The sequence below is a fragment of the Lycium barbarum genome, chromosome 3 (genome assembly GCF_019175385.1).
Source record: "Lycium barbarum isolate Lr01 chromosome 3, ASM1917538v2, whole genome shotgun sequence".
NCBI classification, from domain to species: domain Eukaryota; kingdom Viridiplantae; phylum Streptophyta; class Magnoliopsida; order Solanales; family Solanaceae; genus Lycium; species Lycium barbarum.
The window spans coordinates 6,602,862-6,626,752 of record NC_083339.1 but is presented as its reverse complement, the minus strand read 5'-3'; the positions used below and the strand labels follow the sequence as shown (position 1 = coordinate 6,626,752).

At 35.3% G+C, this 23,891-nt stretch overlaps 1 pseudogene; it reads left to right on the top strand.

Annotated features, from left to right (window-relative positions):
* The first annotated feature begins 15,552 nt into the window (after positions 1-15,552).
* On the top strand, positions 15,553-21,647 carry LOC132630197 (disease resistance protein RPV1-like; annotated as a pseudogene).
* Positions 21,648-23,891: the final 2,244 nt, after the last annotated feature.

Here is a 23,891-nt window from a genome sequence, read left to right as displayed (position 1 = left end):
TGTTGTTGATTTTGAGCGAGATAAATTCTCGGGATGGCCTATTTACAGGGGAAGTGCTGCCGAATTTTCTGTAGAATTTAATGATTAGTTTGGAATGAATGGCTTAAGTGCCCTTAGCTAATGTTTGGTATTCGTTGGCATAATTGTAGACCTTGGGGAGCCCGAGGCGTAGATTTGGATTAGCTTTAGATTGGCTATCTTGGAAGTGCGTTTGAGGTATGTAAGGCAACTTCCTTTCTTTTGGCATGTCTTAGTTTTCATAGGCTAAATTAGAGCCTTAAGGAAAATTCCAAATCCGAAATCCGAGCAGGTTATGATCCGTATATGTTCTTTGGCACTCGTATGTATGATTTGACAAAATATGAACCTTTATGTATTTGAAAAATCGCTTTTCGAACTTTGCGCAAAAAGGTTTCACTTTAAAGAACTTCGAAATATCCGAATGTCATATCTTTCACAAAAATGCTCGGATTGCTCCAATATATTTTTATAAAAGTTTGCATTACGCATAACGAGTATGTTTTCCATAAGCGGGCCCGACTTGGGTAAAAAAAATCCCATCCGTGGATCCCGCGACTCCCTTCATGTAATTCGGGAACTTTTGAAAGAATTTGTTAAGACTATTATTTCGATTTTCAAACATGATCATTTTACTTATGTTTGAATTTATGATAATGATTTTATGCATATGACTACTCACGACTCTATTCGTGCACCTTGTTATTTCCTTCGCCGAGTCCCGGGCCGGTTCTGTTATCGTGCGCATTTTGATATACTCCGGAGTTATGCTGTGTTTATGGTTCACCGAGCTACTCGCAAAAGAGGGTCGGGTTCCACCTATATTTGGTGTTATGCTGTGTATGGCGTTATGGTGTGATGTGATATGTGACGGGGATACGGAAATTTGAGACTTTCTGGTGTTATGCTGTGTTATGGCGCCATCGACGGGTGGGCGACCATATTCTTCTGTACCCGATGCATGACTTACATGTTTTTTTTTAAAGTAAACAAATTTTGATATGTTGGATTTGCACTTATGTTTGATACTTCCATTTCGTTTATATCTCAGATTTGCTTTCTGTACATTCTGCTTTGCATACTCAGTACATATTTCGTACTGACCCCCTTTATTCGGGGGCTGCGTTTCATGCCCGCAGGTACCGACGGACAGTTTGGTGATCCTCCAGTTTAGGACATCCTCTTCTGCCGTTTGGAGTGCTCTTTTCATTTCATAGCATACACTTTTGGTATATATATATTTTGTTCGCTATGCATGTATATATTTGTTCCGGGGTACGGCGGGGCCCTGTCCCGCCATATGATTCGTTTGGTCTGTATAGAGGTCTGTAGACGTATTTGTGGGTGTGTGTGTCTGCTTCAGTGCAGTTGTGTTTATATGATCTCTTTCGTTATGGCAGCCTTGTCGGCGTGCGTTTTGTATATGTTTTGGGCCGTTGCGCCATTTGATAGCTTTGTCGGCTTTTGACATACTTGATAGCCTTGCCGGCTTTTTGATATATGTATATGTATATGTATATGTTTGCGCTGAAATGTGTCTAATAAAGTTTGATATAGTTTGAGACGGCATATAACAGTTATAGCCATATATGTTGTTTGTATGAAATTCGATGTGGGTAGGTATGTCAGGGTGCCCAAGTAGGGCACTAGTCACGGCCTACGGGGTTGGGTCGTGACAATAACCTTACAGTCAAACACTAAGTTTTTCCAAACAAAATTTACTTCGGGCACCTTTTCAACCCCTAAAATGACGATCCGAACGTATAGGTATACTTGATGTATTGAGCCTACATTATTGTACGCAGAAAAAAATATCAGGTTCTATATAAAATATTGACGTTTCGGAGTCTTGACACACGACTAATCGTTGGTCAAAGTATGAATAAACACACTAAGTTTTTTTTTTTTTTAGTGCTCGCTATTTTACTGCGCTATACAAACAAAAAAACAAAAAATATTCTTTAGCGCAGTAAAATACTGCGCTAAAGCAGTTAAAAACCTTTTGGCAACGACTTTATTTTCAATAAATCTAAACCCTAAAAATAAAAAACCTTAAGCTAATGACAACAAGTCTTCAAACAAAAATGGACGTCTATGTATATAGAACACTTAAACCTAAAGTTTACAAATAAAACTTACTTCGGGCACCTTTTCAACTTCTAAAATGACGATCCGAACATTTACGTATCCTTGATGTATTGAGCCTACATTATTGTATGCAGAAAAAAAATATCAGGTTCTATATAAAATATTGACGTTTTGGAGTCTTGACACACGATTAATCATTGGTCAAAGTATGGAAAAAAACACTAAGTGTTGCAAAAAATAAAGTTGGCCAATTTTTTATTTTTTTTGGTACTGTTTCTATAACGCAGTATTTTACTGCGTTATAGATTTTTTTTTAACTGCTTTTATAACGCAGTAAAATACTGCGCTAAAGCAGTTAACGGCTCCGTCTCCGTGAACTGCTTTAGCGCAGTAAATTACTGTGCTAAAGGTAGTTTTGTAACATTTTTTTTTGTTGGGGTATTTTGGTTCAAAGTGGTTTTTTTGGGGGCATTTTGGTTCCGGACTCCCATATTCATTCTCTTTTCAGTGACCATAAATATGCAGACCATTTTCACACGTTTTGATGCCATAACATGGCAATTAATTTTGTTCTTCCCAGGATCTGATTACTCATTTGAGTTGTGGATGAATGTGATCTTATTTTTCCCTGTAACCTCCTACTCTTTATTCACCCATATTCTCAACATTCTCACAAATTTAATATCCCAATTCACTCTTTCATCCAATTCAATTCAAAGATGAATTCTTCAATCATAAATAGTTAGTCATCTTTACATTATGGGGGTAGAAAAATATATTGGAGAGTTCTTGATAAAGTGAGAAAAAGAAAACAGAGTTTATTTAGGAGAAGGAAGGTGTTCTTTTTTGTGGAGCTTTGGACTCAACATCTCATCCATAGTTTGTTGAGTTATACGACGTCGTCGGGCTGTTGTATCTTGAAAGGGACAAGTCAGGAATAATACTGCTGGACTGGTAAAGATTTGTTGTAGTAGCTTGAATCTTCTTAAAGAGAGCAAAATATCTGCATCTCAGCCTGAATATACTTTTATTTCTTCGTTTTATTTTTCAATTGTAATTGTATTTTCAGTTGTATTTTTAACAACAATTTTAAGGAGATTCAAATGGTTACAATTGAAAATTTTGCGAATGTCAAAGTGGGAGCAATGGTACTTATTTCAAGAGATGGAAGGGTAGAGTACTTTTCTACTTGAGTCTTTTTAATGTTTTTTATGTGTTACCTGAGAAGAATCCAAATAAAGCAGACAATTCTTCCATGAGTGATGAAGAACTCTTCCATGGATGACTTAGGCACGCAAACTCCAAAAGAGAAGTAAGTCCTCATCTACATTGAATTGTTCATCCACGAGGGAACAAATGCAGTTAAATTTTTTCAGATATCTTCTTGAAAACAAGAGCGTTTACATGAATTTGTTGCAGTATGTGCAATGAATTGTTAGATTTGAGTGTATTGCAGTGTTTCAGGGATTTTAAGAAAAAAATACAAGTAGTTTGATTTAGGATAAAAGAAGAGATTTTTTGTTGGAAGTTTGAATTTGTTACTTATTTCAATTGGCGCCTCTTGAGAAAATGACATAAATCGTAACACTTTTGATCTCTGTCTACTTTAACACAAACATCATAGGTATATATGTGTACGTATACGTACACACACATGAATATATATCATGTACAAAGATGAAAAGAAGGAAAAAAGGAATAATTCCTTGGTGGCTCTATTTTTCTAGCATGGGCTAGTTATTTTCCAGCCTAGTAATTGAAAAACAAGCATTATGGAGTTTCAGTTTCATAGATAGTTTCATGTATGAATTTGGAACTTCATCTTTGTGAGCTTGCTTACATTGTCGGTCTCAATCCAAATAAAGGAGGAGAGCTGTGGTAGGTTGATTGCCAACTTAAAACTTCTAACTTCACGATAAATCCTCACAATATAAACAAATATGAGCTTAAATGAATAATAAAGATTCATATTAGAAACCCTATTGCTTGGGACGTAGGCATAATTATTGTCGAGATTATAGAAAAATGGTTACTTGTGAATTTTATCCTTGTTCAATGTACATTGAAATAAAATATGGGTCGGATCGGGTCTTAGGCCCTTTTGTGTTTTTGGGCTTCCTCCCATTGCAATAAAAAGTTGGATCCGGTTGTCTAATCAAATATGGAACAGCTTATATGTAAATTAAATTGGGCCTCTATTCTCTTCTCTAGTACATCTACGATTTGAAGCACTATCATAGCAATTTTTTACACGGATTGCCCTCCTATGTTATTTGTGGGTCAAAATACCCTTATTCATTGGTCTATAAAATCAGAGATTCTGAGTTCAATCCCTAGCAAAGTAAAAAAGACGAATAATTTCGCAAGATAATGTTTTATAGAAACTATGCCTTGTCTGGCATAAGTTCTATAGAAATGAAGTTATAGAACTTCTGCAGGACAAGGCATAGTGTCTATGAATTTTGCCTTGTAAAAATAGGTCATAGATCTGGAATTTTTTTTTTTTTTTTTTTTTTTGGTTAGTAATATTTTCGATCATTTTTTTATTACTTAAAGTACCGAAAGACAAAAATTAAAGACCTGCGATTTGAAGGGAAAAAATTAAAGCCCAGCCCACCCCTACCATAGAAGAAAAAATCTAATAACTCTTACCATAGAAGAAAAAATCTAATAACTCATTCAAACAAAGGGATGCATGTAATTAAAAATTTTGGAGCTCTAAGAAAAGACTATTATAAAAACGATACTTTTGAATTTAAGTTTAAAAAATTAACATTTTAGCAAGATGTAAAGATGTGATGAGAGGAAAAAAAGGACAAGTGCAATAGTATATAATATTTTTCTACTATATTAGAAGAGTGGGTTTGGTCGTCAACCACCCACTCTTCTATTATAGTTATTAAATTAAAATAATTAAAAAAAATAATAAGGCGGGATCCACATGAAGAATTAGGAGATAATTAAAAAAAATGGGGTCCATGTGAAGAATTAGGAGACAATTGAATAAAAAAAATAAGATGGGGTCCACATGAAGATGTAGGAGACAATTGCAGAAGAAAAAAAAGACATTTAAATAATGATAATAAGTTCAGAAAATGGTAAAGGTAGCTTAGAGAAAATTTAAAGAAGAGAAATTCAGGAAAAAGGAAATAATGATTTAAATTGAACACAAAAACCGCTAAAGAAGTCATAAAACCAAAAAAATTAAAACTTAGACCTTTGGGTAAGGATAAAATGTACTAATTTTAGACGCATACGTCTCACACAAATAATGAGGAATAACATTAAGAAGACGAAATATAAACGGTCAAGAAACGTATACACATATTTTCTTAATATGATGAAGTTGGTCTATACTTAAAAATTCAATACTACAACAGATGCTAACACATGAAAGCGCTTTTGAGTGTTGTTGAGTAGAAAAAGATGATGACATGAAACTCGGTAGGAGAAGGTGTATTTCAAATCCTTCAATAGGAGAACCAAACCAGGAAAGTCATATATGGGAGAAGCAGACTAAGTAAAATAATTTATTAATATATTCAATTAATTGAGTTATAATACTTTCTATAATAAAAATTTCATATTATATTACTAAAAAGTACTCTCTCTGTTCTAATTTACATGACATAGTTTGACTAGGCACGAAGTTTAAAAAAGAAAAGCAAGATTTTTGAAACTTGTGGTCTAAAACAAGTCATAGATATTTGTGTGGATTTAAATCATTTCATTAAAGGTAAAAGGAGAAGTTTCAAGTTAAATAATTTCTAAACATAAAAAATATATCATTCTTTTTTAGAAAGACTAAAAAGAAAAGTATAATACTATTTTTTATGTTGGGCCCGTACTAGCACGGGCTTTCATTATCTAGTTTCTATTATATATAAGTGGCTAAGAGGGACCAACACCGTAATACCTACTTGTACCCAAAGCTTTACAAATTGTACACGCAATGAATGCTTGTACTAGAAGCTATAAACTTGTATACTTTAACCAACTGCTTTTTTATCATACGTGGACATATGTCATAGTGCTTAATATTTATTACCTTCTCATATATAGACGCATGCACTTCAATTTTAATTCTCCGACACATTTATTTTCTCCATGCACTTTTACTTGTTCACTTTTAACTTTTCACGTTCTTGCTGAATATTTATTCCCTTCTCATATAACTTGGCCTCATTACTTGACTTTTCACATTCTTTAGAAATTAATAAATGAAGTACTCCCTTCATCTCATACTATTTGGCCACATTACTATACTTGACTTTTTACGTTATTTAAGAATTAATAAATGAAGTACTCCCTTCGTTCCATATTACTTGGTTGTACACTTTAACCAACTACTTTTTTATCTCACGTGGACATATGTCATAGTAGTGAATATTTATTCTCTTCTAATGTATACACGTATGCACTTCAATTTTAATTCTCCGAAATATTTATTTCCTCCATGCAATTTTACTTGTTCACTTTTGACTTTTCACGTTCTTTAAGAATTAATAAATGAAGTACTCCCTCCGTCACATATTACTTGGCCACATTACTAAAAATTTCTAATATATATAAGTGTCCAAGAGGGGCGAACACAGCAACAACAAATAAGAGGAAAAGAAAAAAAATATGGAGACTCACTACGAAAAATCGCAGTATCCTTTGCGAAATATACAAACCATAAAGACTAACTAAATTGATTAACCAAAGACTAACTAAAGCAACGCTCTTACTCATTCTGTTTTATTTGAGGTAATATAATTTGATTGGGCATGAAAAAGTAAATAGTTAGTAGTATAGCTTTCATAATCATATTGATACTTTCATATATAATTACTATAATAAAATGGCATGTTGCCACCTGCGATTTAATTAGTTCGATACAAGAAAGTCGAAATCACAGTTCAAAAATTAGAAATGGTCAAAGAATTAATTAGAATAATAATTTGATAAGTACAACAATTTGTTAATCTTTAATAGTACGTATAAAAATTAAGAAAGAATCTACACATGAAGTTAAACAAAGTTATATATATAATCTTTCTGTTTATTTTGCTCATTACATACTCGGGAAGGAAAAATCAACCTCTGTTGTGTGGAAGGAACTTATAGTAATGTGGCTTATTATTGATATGATATTGTTAATTGTCTATGGCCTTACTTTTAACTTCACATTCAATTTTGACTTTTCTAGGTAATAATTAAATATCATTACTTGTTTTAAAACTCAATTTGCATGTCATATGATCAGTTTCATCACGTTCAGATCCTCTTTCTTTCGTTATATGTTGCCGGCCGTTCCCATGTACCAATAATAAAATAAAATAAACTTTTTTTGTAACTTTGTTCAGTGCAAAAACTTGACGTGTTTAAAAGCAATGTCTTGTTTAATTAAGAACATGACTCCGCCAACCTCTCCCCTATTTTAGTTCCTATCCTAAATGTTAAAAGAGGGAAAGTCAATTCCATTTTGTGTGTGTGTGTGTGTTTTTTTTAGGTTTTGGAAATTTACATTTATGGATGCAAAAGACCTTTTTGGTAAAATAAAATTTGTTTCCGATCGGGTATCTGATATTTGCATTGCAGCCCGGCTAAGTAGGATTCATGCCAGGAAATCCTATATTAGGGGTAAAGCTCTCTCTAACAAAGACGTCTCTTACCCGATATTTGGTGTCCGTATTGGAGCCGGACTAAATTCAGATTCATGCTGGAAGATCCTACATTGGGGGGTAAAGTGCCCCTAAACAAAGGTGACTCCCACCCGATATCTCGTACCCACATTGGAGCCCGGCTAAATTAGATTTACATCGGGAAGTCTCATATTGAGGGTAAACCATTTCCTAACAAAGACAACTCCATACCCAAAGCTCAAAACCCAAGACATACGATTAAGGATGAAGGAGTACCCTTATTGCTTTGGTGATACCATCAGATGTTAATAGTTCTTAGTAAGATCCTCTGTAATATGTCGTACATTGGGGTGTTATATTCTCTTTAACTCAACTTATTTCTTATTAATTACCTAACCTTTATTTTATTTAAATATAATATTCTCAATATCAATAAATAACGCACATAGGCATTATTGTTCTACGAGCAACTATCCTTAAATTAGGTAGATTCGAGATTAGTTTAAGATCCAGCGGGTTTAGATTATATGTGATCTATTTCGCATCATTTGGTCCACCAGTAGGAATTTGTATAAATCAATATAATATAAAAATATGCACAGACAAGATGACGTGGCACCTCTATATGACTAGCATTCATATTTATTTATTTTTTCTCTACTTTTTATTTTATTTTCTACTACTTTTTATGTATCTTTGTAACAACATTAAATGACTCAATAATTAAGTAATGACCAGCCCTTCTTAGTGGATAACAGCAGTTTTCATTTTTCAATTAAGGGACAGCCGTGCCTATTCAAATTAGAAGATCAAAAGCCTTAGCAGTTTCTTTTTTTTTTTTTTTTTTTTTTTTTTCATCCTCTTTCATTGTGAATTAAATGGTTAAAATGGGTACTTGCTTATTCTTACAATTTTGGCTTTAAATAAAAATCAACAATATTTAATTAAAAAATCACTTAAATAGGTTGAGTGACTTTCTGAGTGAATCGCCAATAGGTAAGTGATTTTCTGGTTAGAAAACAAAGTTGAGTGACTTTCTAAGTGAAACGCCCATAGTTGAGTGACTTTTTGGTTAGAAAACGAAGTTGAGTGACTTTCTGAGTGAAACACTCATAATTAAGTGACCATATGAGATATTATCTCGTGTATTTCACTATTTGTTGAATGCCACAAGTCTCCCATTTCCCCATTCTAAGTCTCAAGACTCATTCTTTTTACTAAAAAAATCTTGCAATAACAAAATCATAGATGTAGAATCTACATTCATGGAAAATCTAAGACCAAATCAAAGTCTTTTCGTACATATAAAATTCCCCCTTGTTCTAGTTTTTTTCTTTCCTTTCTCTCAAGATAAATTCAATACACTTATGAAGACATGCACGCAATAACTATCAACGAGTATCAGGGGCGGATCCACCCTTTGGGGTGGGGGTGGCATGCCACCCCCTCGATTAATAATTTTTTTTATATACTTTTGTTGTAATTTGCTTAAATTAGGTTAAATATTTGATCCTGCCACCCCCAGTCATAAATTAGACAAAGGTGTCACGGCTGGTAGACACAAGTTTGAATATATCTTTAACATTTTTCGATTCCCGTTTTTCTTTGCGCTTTTTACTTCCTTTGTACCAGTAATTCCCTTTTCGGCCCTCCCAATTTTCTATTTATCTTTTATTATTTATATTGTCTTTCCTCTTTTCTATTATTTTATCTGTGATCTTTAGCGAGAACACACAAATAGAAACTTCAAAATCTTAAATTAAGCATTTTTCTTAATCTCAAATCTGTGAGTATTTAAATCGAAAAACTTGGGTTTCAATGGGAATTTTGGATTGAGATCAAAATTCATTTTTTTTAATAATTTCTTTTGTTTACTACTCTCTCCGTCCATGTTTACTTGTCTATATTTGACTTGGGACACTCTTAATAAGCAATAAAAAAAATGAGAAATGAATTGGAGTACTTACTAATAAGGGTAAAATAGGTATAAAATGGTAAATTATGTATTGGTTTTTCAAACTATATAACTTACAAGTAAAAGTGGACATATAATTTTATTATAATGGACAAAGAAAAATGGACGGAGGGAGTGTATTATAAAAATTTATGCTATTCTATAATTGTTAAATTTAATTTAAATCACTCTACCACTTAAATTGTGATGGAAATTTCGTAAGCACTGCTTAGAAAAAACATGAAATTTATGATTTATTGTTGAGAACTTGTAGTTTATCTAATTCTACATTTACTTATGGGTGTATTTACATATTGAAGAGTTTTTCTATTATTTTTCTTATTTTGATTGGTGTAATTCCCTTGTTGAAGATGTTATTTTACTTGTGCAAATTCATTTTTTTATATACATAAGAGATGCAAGTTCCTTGGTGAAAATGTTGATTTTACTTCTGTTGTTAATGGGTGTTAATGAGTGTGATTCCTTGTTTAAGATGCTAATTATATTCGTTTCTTGATTTTTTAGATGTAATTTTCATATTTGCAAATAAAAAAAAACCTATTAAGTTGACCCGAATAAACTAAAAAGACATGGACCGACCCAAATACACGTTCCTAACAAGATGTACATTGAAAAAAATTGTAGCACCCGCCACCTTCAAATCCTAGATCCGCCTCTGACGAGTATGGTGGAATGATGGAAGATTTACATTCTTAATTAAAGGTCATGTGTTTGAGTTATGAGAAAAGGAGAACTTCTTCGTGAGGAGCGCTTTACCACCTTAGTGGGGTCTACCCGACACCGGGGTCTACGAGTTCACGTGAACCCAATATTTTTTAATCTAAATCTTGTATATATACGAAGAAATCTAGTTAGTAAATATCCATGTGAGCTCAGCTAAAATTGTAGTATTAACTCGAGATAGTTGTAGGAATCCATAAACTTCAAATACTGAATCGGCCTCTACCCCTCACGAATTTGAATTAATTAGTTGAGCCACTGAATTTCCCATATTGAACTATTAAAAAAAAAAAAAATGCACGTACGCTGCAATTTCTCAAGCTTGGACCGGTCGTTACAAAAGAGGACTGCTAAACTAGATCTTACTAATTAATTAGATGGTCAGCCATGGCGACCTAGCTTTCATTTTCACTGTTTTGGAATTCTAAATTCCATCTTTCTTCCTTTTTAGCACAAAATTCCAAATTTATATATAAATTAAAAAATTTATTTTCTTTCGCTCCCATTCTGATGATAGAACAATATTACAGATTTGACCAGTTTTCTGACTATTCATTTATGTCTTACTTCGGATCAAAGTTATGGGTGTCAAGTGGGTCGGGCCGGGCCGGGCCATTTTAACGTGGGCCACAAGGGGCCGGGTCGGGCTGTAAGTTAAGGGGCCGGGCTTGGAGAGGGAAAGGGTGTCTGACCCAGCGCACCTTGGATAGGGGCTACACCTCGGGCTAACCGGGCCCGTTAGTGGGCCGGGCCGGGTTTTAGTTAGTGGGTCGGGCCGGGTTTTAGTTAGTGGGCCGAGCCGGATTTTAATTATTTTTTTAAAAAAATTCTAATACTAAAATTTATTAAGTTTGATACTTTAAAATCTAGTTGTTGTCAACTTTATTTTAACCTTCCTTAAATTATACTTTGGCCGTATTTTCAATCTATAAATATCATTCATTCCTCTCCATATTATCTCACAATTTCACTCCAATTTCCCCATAATCATGGTCATAGTTCATTATTGCATTTTCTCACATATAATACTTATCCCAAGTTCTGAATGTCATTCATAACATACTTACAATCACAACATATCAATATTCATGATTCATATTAATCTACTACTCACAATTACCACAACTTCATGTTTTGTAACCCATTTTTCCATCTTCTTCCATAATTCAAGTGTTTCAACTTTCCAATGCTCTAAACAACATGGAATGATCATGAAACTCACCTTTGAATGCGTAGGAACGGGTTTTGGTTGGCAATACTTCACTTGAGCCAAAACCCTAGCTTTACTTCCAAGAGAATTATTGACTTAGATGGACCCTAGTGAGCTTTATGCACTTGATTCACTTGAATTCTTGATATTGGTCTTTGTTTTCCTTTGTATTCTTGTAGATGAAGTATGTGGAACCTTCTAGAGGTCTTGAGAGAGACAAAGAAGTGTGTGGGAAATGAAATTAATGAAGTGGCATCACATTTATATAACTGAACTTACTCAGCCCGTCGGGACTTCCACGGACACTTGTACGGTCCGTGAAACATTGCACGGCCCGTACAAGTGGTCGTGGTTCACCACCTTGGAAAACATTGTTGCTGTTGGGTTATACGGACCATTATATGGTCCGTATAAAGTTCCACGGGCCGTATAATGTGGTCGTGTAACTCACAGTTTTTCCGAAGTTGTTCTCGTCATTTCGTTTGGTCTCCAATCCTTATACAACCTTCTTAACACTTGTTTCAAACTTCATTAACCATCTAACGGACATTATAACTTTCTCTAAAACATTATTAAGCCATCATTAACTTGACACTCATAAATCTTTCCCGACATACAACATATCCGGGCTTTCATTAACAACTTCCTTCCCTTACGTCAAATGTCTTTGAATCTCGATTAGGGTCATCAAATGTTATTTCTTACTTATCAATTCATCGCATACATCGTGCCCTTCGCTAGCCTATTCACTGTACGTTAACGGGAAATTTCTCAAGGTGTAACATTATTACCAAGGTCAGGGAGGAAACATTCATACCGTTTATGAGAGCACGAGAACGTGTAGTTGTGGTAAGTGATAATCATACCACATGCTGTGTTCTCATGCCATCAAGTGTTTCGAGGCAATGGGAAAAACGGTATCAAGTTATGTGGCATCGGAATACAGCGTCAAAAGTTATCTTAAAGCATATGTCGGTAGTTTCTACCCACTTGGTGATTAGTCTTATTGGCCAGACGAGCCATTTTGAATGATTGCTAACAAGGAATATATTCGTAAAATGCGTGTTAATGCATGAACTCAGATTCCCAATCAAATGGATGTTCCGGATAGGACATACTCTCAAAGGTACTCGACGTGTAAGGAGTTTGGCCATGATAAGCGTTTGTGTAACCTACGGGCTGTGGTGGTGCAAGTACCTCTCATAGTGGAAGAACCTCTTGTAGTGGAAGAGCCTCTCGTGGTTGAAGAACCTCATGATTTTATGTTAACTGTTAAGTCATTTTGCGCAGGAAATTCCTGCGCAAAAGGTAGTATTGTAACATTTTTTTGTAATGGATATTTTGGATCAAGCACCAACTTTGTGGGTCAATTAAGTTGCAGACTCCAGGTAAAAGCGCACAATACTTTTAGCAGTTGGACTTGGGCTGTAACAGTTAGTAGCATTGTTGGTAGGGGTAATTATTTGGGGTAGAGAACATATAAGTGGTATTTACTTTTAGTAACTACACTTTGTTTTAATTATATCTAGTAGCTAAATATTGTATCTTAATTACACAAGCTAACTAAACTCCTCTCCTTCTCTCTTCACTGCTCTCTTCCCTCTTTTCTCTCTCGCCCATCTCTCCTCTCCTTCTCTCTTCACTGCTCTCTTCCCTTTTTCCTCTCTCGCCCATCTCTCTTCTCCCTCAACTTTCTCTCCTTTTGCCTTCTTCGCCATTAGAGCAGAGCAATTGAAGCTAAAATCACTTTTTCTTCAATCAAAGCTTGTAGGAAAGTGTTTTTTTTTCTTCACTTTTTCTTCAATCAAAGACTCGACATAGTGGAATGAATCCATGGCCACCGCCACCATCGTCTCTCCGTTGTCAAATCAGATTTTTTAAGATCTAAGTGTATTTTGTCAGATCTAAGCTTATTTTATTTTTTGTATCTCAGATCTGGATGTATTTTAAGGGTTGTTATTGTTGTTGTAGCGAAATTTCCGGCAGATCTGGCTGAAAATCGTTGGCAGATCTGACTGGGAACTAGTGGTTGGTGTTATTGTATTCACGAATACGGCGATTGTATTCACTTTTTTGAGTTGTTTGGTTAAATTTTTAGATTGTATTCATTTTTTTAGTGTGTATTTGTTAACTTTTGGAGTATATATGTTTTTATGTATTCAGTTTTACTCACTGTATTCATGAATACAACGAGCCCATTTATGAATACAGATAGTCATTTCATGAATACAATGAAAAAAGAAGAAAAAAACTCGTTGTATTCATGAATACAACTAAACAAATAAATACAGCGAATAAAAAAACGAATACAGCGAAAAATGAAATAAGCTACAATGTTTGCTACGACGCGTAAATACAAAACATGTAGCTACGCCCAATATTTAACCCTTAAAAGGTATTCATTTGTGAAATTTCCCCTTGTTGGTACCTCCCCTAATACGATGATGAGGCAAAGCTCCAGAGTTTGCGCTTAAAGTAAGAGCTAATAAGAAATTATTAGTCCCCTTGTGTATACTGGCCAAAACCCTCTAATGTCTTTTTTGTTAATGTTTAAAGGCACGCACAAAATCTAAAATCATCCTTCATTTAACGGAATAAGGAAAAAGGAGAATAGATCAATTGTAGTAAGATGAATCAAAAGCTGACTTTTTTTTGTTTGGACATCTTGACAAGTTATGTATGCACTTATGGCAAAATATAAAAGGACATGATGACGACTCGTGGAATTATTCAAGATGCTGTCACTTGTGAAGTTTTGACCAAACTTATTAATAAGCTATGACGGGGACAATGGATATTTCGATATGAATTTTTCCACACTGAGAAAGCCAACAAGTTATTTGAGGACTCTTCAGTGGAATCGGAGGCGGAGTCAAAATTCCATTTCTATGGATTCTAGGCTAGCATTTTGCGATAGATTTCCAATTTTTTTTTTTTTTGAAAAACTTGATTTTGGATGAAGTTTTTCAAAGTTTTGAAAATGTGTTTGGCCATAGTTTTCAAAACATATTTCACTTTTTATTTTGGAAAATATGAAACATTACTTATACTCATAAGTTCTAAAAACTATCAACAATACCCAACAAAACATACATACTTGCTAATCCCAAATTATGCGAACATGATATTTTAATGGCTAATATACACTCATTAGCTACTACAATTCAAATTACAATACAAAGATCTATTTTTATCTTCGTAATGGATTTCTAGAGTTGGTAGAGCAATTTTCCCTAGGGTTTCTTCTTATACTGTTTGGGCACAGCTTAGCTCGTTCACTTTATAGAAGATACTGCTTTAATAGTGGAAGCATGGTAAGTACAGCTTTAATGGAGGAACATGGCAGATAGAATTAGTTGAGTCATAAATAGATGGAGCTTGTTTTATAAAACACAAAAGTATGGATAGTTTTTAGAAGTTTTGAAAAGGCCAAAACATAGATCTTGATCGAAAAATAGGTTTGAACCAGAATTTGGGATTTGAAGATTTATTTTCAAAATCTGTTAAAAAAATTTTGGCCAAACAAAGATTTGAAAACAAATCTTCAAAATATGCTCTCAAAATCTATGGCCAAACGGGAGCTAAATTATAGAACACTGACTTCAAGTACTAATAACTGAGTTCCAAATTTAATATGTATACATATTTGATGATTTCTTTTAAAACTCAAATATACTATTTGAGTTATAACTAATTAATGAGTTCGATCAACCCGTGACCCGTATCTGAACTTCTACCTCCGCCACTAAGTAGAATCATTTTGAAGGTAGTACATAGGAAGGCATGTAGAAGGTCTCTACCACTATATAATGCCATGTCGTGGATCCCTTTGCTCACTACTCAGCAAAGACTAATAACTCTTTCTTCGATTTGGTCTAATAATATTATTTTTGTGCAAGGCTGTTCATAGCATTATGGCCTCATCCTCCATTATGCCCCCACCTTCATCTTCATCTCACAAGTATCATGTTTTTTTGAGTTTTAGAGGGAAAGATACGCGCAAAACTTTTACAGACCACCTCTACGATGATTTGGCACAAGTTGGGATTCATACGTTTAGAGACGATGAGAAGCTCCGAAAAGGCACGGAAATCAGACCTGAACTGCTTCAAGCTATTGAAGATTCCATGATCTCCATTGTCGTGTTTTCAAAAAATTATGCCTCGTCTAGCTGGTGTCTTGATGAGCTTTTGAAGATCCTCGAGTGCAGAGAGCAGCATGGTCAACTAGTTATTCCTATTTTCTACGACGTTAATCCTTCTGAGGTACGTAGACAAGCCGGTACATTTGGTAAAGCGATTGCTAAACACAAAAAACATTATGGGAAGGAGAAGGTGGCAAGGTGGAAAGCTGTTGTCACGGAAGCTGCAAATTTATCAGGATGGGATTTGCCAAACATCGAGAACGGGTACTATAACTTGCTCTATTTTTTTTATTTTATTTTTTTGGATAATGGGAGCATATCATAACGAAAAATAACCAGGTAGCAGGAGCATTGCTCCTTGTTAGTTCAGTTTTTGTCTCCAGCATACTAAGATTATAGTCCAAAATATATCTAACAGATGTAGTTCCCAGAATGTTCAATCTGCATTGTCGGCAAACTTCGGAGGAATTACCAAAATTCTGAGTCTATTAAGAAACATGTCCTGGCGCCCTCCTTTGCCAATAGATCAACGACTAGATTTGGCTCCCCTTATATGTGGTTGATTGCTGGATTCTCCAGTTGACTACATCAAAGACCTGCATTCATATATTAAGGCACCATAAGTTTGGTGTCCATTTCACAGCATATTAATTACCTCAGAGTACTCTGAAACTATTTCGAAGGGAGTAAGGTTATGTTGTACAACAATCGTTAACCCCCTGCATTGGCATACTGTTTCTGTTTACTTGCTCAAACTTGACTTTTAACTTTTCTATACTGATAGATTACAAGAATTTGTATACACTATGCATCAACATATAACAAAACAATAGATAGCCTATAATAGGTAGAATAAGTGACCTACAAAATAAGACAGACAATCTAGTATATATATATAAGATAAATTCCTATCTAAAATACCTTCCTCTCATCTTGGTTAGATTTTAGACTAATTTGTCCTGGGTTTGACTTTTCAGGCATGAAGCAAAATTCAACAAGAAACTAATAGAAGAGGTCTTAAAATTAGTAAATCCCACATGCATGCACCTCCCAGGACTTGTAATTGGGGCTAATTCTCATGTTGAGGGCGTGATTTCTCTGTGCGACTTCTACTCATCAGCTGGTGTCTGCATGTTTGGAATCTATGGCATGGCTGGCATTGGCAAAACAACAGTTGCCAAAGCTGTCTACAATCAAATCCACAGGAGGTATGAAGGTTTCTCCTTTGTGGCTCGCGTAAGAGAGCGCTCGGAGAATAACATGCTTCACAACTTACAGGAACAACTTCTTTCAGAGGTTCTAAGAAAAGAGAACTTTAAAGTCCATTATAATGTTGATATGGGAAAATGCCTAATCAAAGAAAGACTTGGTCAGAAGAAGGTCTCATTGTTCTTGATGATGTCGATGACATGAGTCAGATAAAAGCATTGGCGGAAAAGCGAAGCTGGTTCGGTTCAGGGAGCACAATAATTATTACAACCAGAAGCGAGCATTTGCTAGATGATGTTGGAGTAGACTATAAGTACAAGGTAACAAGGTTGGATGATTTCTCTTCCAGGCGACTCTTTTGCTTTCATGCTTTCAAGGATTCTACTGTACCCGAAAATTTGGATCATGAGTTGGTGAAAGACATAGCACGTCTTGGTGGAGGGGTTCCTTTGGCACTCGAAGTTCTTGGCTCTCTTTTGCATAAAAAGAATGATCAAATATGGAGAAGTACCTTTGAAAGCTTGAAAGATCTTGTTCATCATAATAGCATTCACAAAGCACTCAAAATAAGCTACGACTCACTTGATGAGAACTCTAAGGAGATTTTCCTTGACATTGCGTGCTTTTTTATTGGAGTCCAAGAAGATTATGCTAGTCTTATATTGACCGGCTGTGGTCGCTCTTTCAGCTTGGGAAAAGGAATTTTGACTGGAAGATGTTTACTCAAAATTGAACAGAATTATTTGTGGATGCACGATTTGGTTCGAGATATGGCCAAAGAAATTGATCGTCAAGAGTCACTTAAAGAACCTCATATGCGCTCTAGATTGTGGTTTCATGAAGATGTTCGTTATGTGCTAGAAAAGAACAAGGTAACAAAAATGCCACTCTCCCCTTTCACTCTCTCTTGCATTTGTTTGTCGGCCTGGAGCATAGAACATGTGCCGTGCATATATTGATATTCTTACACTGGGTATGTTGTTATTGTTTTATATATTGATATTCTCTCCATTTCAACTTATATAGTAGTGTTTGACTATGCAAGAGAAACTTAAGAAACAATGATTTTTGAGGTTTGTGGTCTTAAACATTTCATAACAGTTCTGTGGCTATGAAATCATTCTAATAAGGGTAAAATGAAAAATTTAAAGTTAAAAGAGTGTCATTCTTATTTGGAACAAACAAAAGAGTATCACATAAAATGAAACAAATGGATTAGTGCATTATTTTTTTAAGCATTTTGAATAGTAAAATAAATATACAAACAAATCACTGAATATATAGAAGAGTACCCACATATCCTGCACTGTAATGATGACAGGGTAGTGATCAGATAGAAGGCATCAGCGTCATCCATCCCAAAGTCAAAGATATAATTGTGGACACAGAGGCCTTTTCAAGAATGGATAGGCTGAAAATACTTCAAGCAAAAGGAATGAATCTTACTGGAAGCTTCAAAAATGTGTTCGAGGATCTGAGATGGCTTAGCTGGCAGAATTTCCCTTTGAAATGTTTACCTACTGATAGTCACCTAAGCAAGCTTGTGGCTCTGGACATGCGATATAGCAACATCACGGAAGCCTGGCAATCCAACATCAAGGTTTACTTGCTAAAAAACTTGTTCTTTCTAAGTTTTTCAAGGTTAAGATATAATATGATTATAGATTAAGCTAACTCTAGATACTTATGAACGTTTGTTGTTTCTATGAATCAGTCCCTGGAAAGCTTGAAACATCTAAATCTCAGTCATTGTCAACGACTAAAGCGAACTCCCGACTTTTCTAGTACGATAAGTCTTGAGACACTATTGTTTACAGGTTGCTCCGAGTTGGTTGAGGTTGATTCATCAATAGGAAAATTGGTGAAACTTGTTCGCTTAAATCTGAAAAACTGCATCAGCCTCATGTATCTGCCAAGCAGCATTTGCAAGCTAAAATCACTTCAACATTTAAATATGTCTGGCTGCTCAGGTCTACAACAGCTGCCTGCTGATTTGGGACGTTTGACAAACCTAAGAAGCTTATCGTTACAAGGATGCAACAGAAGTTTAAAGGCTCAATCTTGGCGGACTTCTATATTATCTTATGTACCATGGGCAGGAAGTAGATCATCATGTCCAGTGAGGTTGTTGCCACACTCGATTTCCAATTTATGTCACTTGACGGAGCTCAATCTCAAAGATTGTAGGCTTTTAGAAGCAGATATTCCAACCAATCTTGGGAGTTTAACCTCATTGAAATCCCTGGATTTAGGAGGAAATGAGTTTTACAGTCTCCCATCATCCCTCTTTTGCGACCTATCTAAGCTACGTAGTCTTGTCCCGGATAATTGCAAGAATCTTCAAATGCTCTCACTACTTCCTCCTAATCTGCTAAAGCTCCATGCAAATGATTGCTCATCCATTGAAAGCCTAGACATGTCAAACTACAAGATATTGCCCGAGCTCTATGTATCTAATTGCGACAGATTGTCCGAGATTAAGGGCATGGAAACTATCCAAAATGTTGAATATGTTTGCATGGAGAGCAGTAATAAGGTGGCAAGCCGTTTCTGCAGTGAAAGTTTCTTCCAGCTGGTAAGTTCCTCTATATATTCCTCTCTTCACTTTTGTACTACTCGCTCCATCCCAAAATACTTGTCATGTTTCGCTTGTTGAGAGTCAAACTACATGAACTTTGACCAAGACTTCAAGATATGCTTTTTTACTATATTGACATGAGAAGTATTTCAACTTATAGTACTCTTTTCGTATAATTTTTTAATATCTAAATTTTAATTTTAAAATTTTGAATTAATCTAATCAAATTTAGCTCCGAATATTAGTGAAATTGACTCCCGAAAAGATAAATATGACAACTATTTTGGGATAGTGGGAGTACTCCATTAGTTGGAATTAGGACATTTTAAGCTTTATTTTATGAACGCGTTCTCTGTGTATTACCGCAGACTGGAGAATGTGATGAAGATCTTCCTTCTGCGAGCAGCTTCTTCATTGCAGGTAGCAAGGTTCCAGAATGGTTCAGCAACCGAGACGATGGACCTAAGATTACCATAACTATGCCATCAAACATAGAACATAAATTCCAGGGAATGATCCTTTGGTGTGTCTACAGTTGTAGATACTGGGGAAGTTTTGAATATGGTCCTGTCTTAGAGATCAGTGATCAAACAAATGGGATTACATGGGTCCTCGGCTTCCCAACTATTACTGTGAACCATAACAAACGTTCCTGGGTAAGCTTTGTGCCAAGACATTACTTTCATCCTGCTTTGAAAGGCGCGGAAACAATAACATTTTCTTTCAGTATCAGAGAGCAAGGATTCACAGGGTTACAAATGATAAAATGTGGCGTTCATCCAGTCTATGCTGCTGCAGGAAGAGAATTGCCAAAAATTGAGGCTCGAGATCCTCGGAGTAATTTTGAGGAAAGGAGGATCATACCCTTGTGGAGACCATCATCCATTGTTGGGGTAGGCCAAGTTATGACATATATTCTTAATAATGGTACTGATGGCAAGCATATCCAGAAAGTCATATTCAAAGGGCTTCGTGTAATTTCAAAAGATGGTGATGGACTTACTTGTTCCTTTCACGACATCATTGGCACACCTTACCATGTAGATCAAGAAAACTTCCGTCAGATTTTGCAGGAAGCTTATGACCAAAGTCGAGTGCAGAACACTACTGATTGGAGGGATTTATTTTGCAGTGTAGTAGTCGACCAAAAGAACAGGTTAAGTTTGGAAGATGGCTGTTGGAACACTTACAATACTAAAGTTGTAATTATTTGATCATTTTCGCAAGTTGTACATCCTTATGTATATTCTACCCTCCCCATACCCCACTTATGGGGTTACACTGGGTATATTGTTGTTGTTTTCGCAATTTGTAACGCATCTAAGTGATTATATCTACATTTCAATTTGCCAAGTGCAACCCTTTGTATGTTGAATAATGAACCTTGTATTGGAAGAAGAAAAATATTTTGATTTGGCATGAGTTAGTTCATGAATTAGAAACTTATTGTATTACTCGTAGAATGCATCTATTTTTTTGTTCTTGAGCTAGGGAAGTCAGAAAGTTTAGAATTAAATTATGAAACATGTACAAGTCTAGGTACATGTTAGAAGAATTCTTATAGATACTTAGGCGTTATAGTCATTTTATGAAGCAAGTAAAGTGAAGTAAAGAAGAAGCATTTTCTCCACTAGTTTTCAAAGAGAATACTCCCCCCAAAATTTATAACATTTTGTATTAGAGCCGAATTTCTTGAGGGACTTGCGAGAACTGGTAAATGTTGCAGGAGAAGAAATCTTCTTGAAAGAGAATTAAAAATCATGTCTTCATGTATTTAGAGGAGAGAACTACCACATGTGGGTTGTGAAAATGAGAGCTTTTCTCTAGGTTGCAGATTTCTAGGAGGTAATCGAGTCAGAAAGAATCCTACTTGAGTTGCCTGAGGATCCAACCGTTGTTCAGCTTCAGAATTTCAAAGCTGAGAACAAGAAAAGAGCTAAGTCTATCTAACACATCTACATGTTTCTGTATTAGAAGAAGATTTTGTGAAGACTATGTCTTGCTGGGAGAATTGAAAATGAAGGAGATTGAGAGTGTGAAACAATACTCAGAAAAGTTGATGAAACTTGTGAATCAAATTTGAATCTTGGGAGAGGATCTTTCAGAAGAGAAGATTGTTGAGAAAGTCCTCGTAAGTCAGCCTAAAAATTTTGAATCGAAAATTACTTCTCTTGAGGATTCTAGAGATATTGCAAAGCTGACCTTTGCAGAACTAATTAGTGCGCTTGAAGCACAAGAACAATGAAGTACGATGAGACGTAATGAAAATGGTCTTGAGCTAACTTTGCAAGCCCAAAGTTGTGATCACCTCAAGCTCTTCAAGGAATGGTACGAAATTTAATGTAAAAGACAGGCTACAAGAAGAACAAGGTAGTTCAACTTTTTTGCAGTAACTGCAAGAGAAATAACCACAATGAAATTGATTGCTGGTACAAGGAAAATATTACACCAGTGTTATCAAAAGTGAAAGCGCAAAAAAGCTCCGAGGTCAGCTGGGGCTTTAAGCGCAAAGCGCAAATAAAGTGTGGGCTTTAACGAAAAGAGACGCAATGGCGCAACAACACAAATATATATATATGTTTAGTCCAAGACTAATAATAATAAGCATGAATAACAAATATATGGACAGAGAATTTGTAAAAACATTACGATAAAGTGAAATATCAACTATCTAGTGTCACCTCTTCAAGAGAGGCTCATTGGCAAGGAAAAGTATGTCTTGGTGCCTTGATATTGACACTGAAGTGCCCATAAAGCGAGGTGAAGCGGTCAATACGTTTTGAGCCTTGCTTCAGGGCTTAAAGCGCGCCTTTGACAACACTGGATTACACCACCTTTGAAATGTAGATATTGCAAAAAGAATGATGACATGGAGAAGTTTTGCTTGAAGAAGCAGAGGCAACAAGCATAGCAACCTCATCAAGAACAAGTAAACCTTGTCGCAAATGAAGAAGAAAAGGAGATAATTTTGTTGTCGCACTGAATGAGGACGATGTTAAATCCACATTTGAGATACTTATGTCATGTTTGTTAGAAGTTCTAGAAACTTCACGATGCCGCTGTAAGAGTCATATATGAAATCTTAGGATTTTAGATATTTGATGTAGTCTCTTTGCCGGGCGCATTATGTATGTGTTTGGGTTGAAGACCCATCCTTAAAGTTTATTTATGTATGGATATACTATGAATGTCAATTTTGGAAAATGCCATTATGAATCTATAGGTGGATGATAGGTGTTAACGTAGATGGCTTCGCTCAGTGCAGGTTAAGGCATCAGGTGCCAGATCGGACCCTCCTGTTTTGGGCCGTGAGACAATGTAGGAGAGCTTTGCTCATATAGTGACTTGGGCTTGTGTTGATCTTTTTAATGAAGAAAAACAGAACCTAAGAGGTTTTGTGGAGAAACACACATAGAATCAGTCTTACCACTGATACCTGGACTTCTTTGCAAAGACTAATTAATTATATGTCTCACTACCCAGTGGATCGATAAGGATTGAACTTTTTGTTCTTTTACTAACCATACAGGTGAGCATATGACAAACAATATCAGTGAGTTGTTTACTCGAGTGGGGTTTAGATAAGATTTTCACTATCACGTTAATAATGTTAGTTCAAATTATGTGACAGTAAAGAAAATGTCTAAGCAATCAACTAAATTGGAACCAATTTGATGGATGACATTGTTTCTCTTCCAGACAAATCAGTTATTAGCTGCATTTATATTATAGTACGTAAGCTATCATTAACATATACAATATAAAAACTTTACCAGCAAATCACATTTCGTAGTTGGCAAAGAGCAAAAAACTCACAATGAAGGTGTCGTTGAATGAGGCTAAAAATGTGCGCAACACCAGACACTAATCACCTCCCTCGCGATTCATCCAAGAGCAAGATTCATTGGGTTCCATGACCTTTCTCCTACCTGAGTATCTACCAAAATAATCATGAGGTGAGGCTTAATAATATACTTCACGTAACGAAGAAAAACAACAAAATTGCAGCGGTAATTATGTTCAGAGCCAATCCTACAGTAGGGATGCTATAATCTCAAACTGTAAAAAGGAAGGAGCCTTACCGTATTCTACTACTCAAATGGTCAATTTGCAATGTGTTATTCTTCGTACTTACATTACATTATGTTAAAACGATTAGGGTCATTATTCATTAATTAACTTGACTACAACACTAAAGGAAAGGTAAGGAAAGGAATCAAAGAAGGACCCATTTGGCTAGGAGAATTATCCACTTTTTTCTAGTACAATTTTTAACTTTATTAAAAATCAGTGTTTGGCCATGAAAATTTTAAATCCAACTT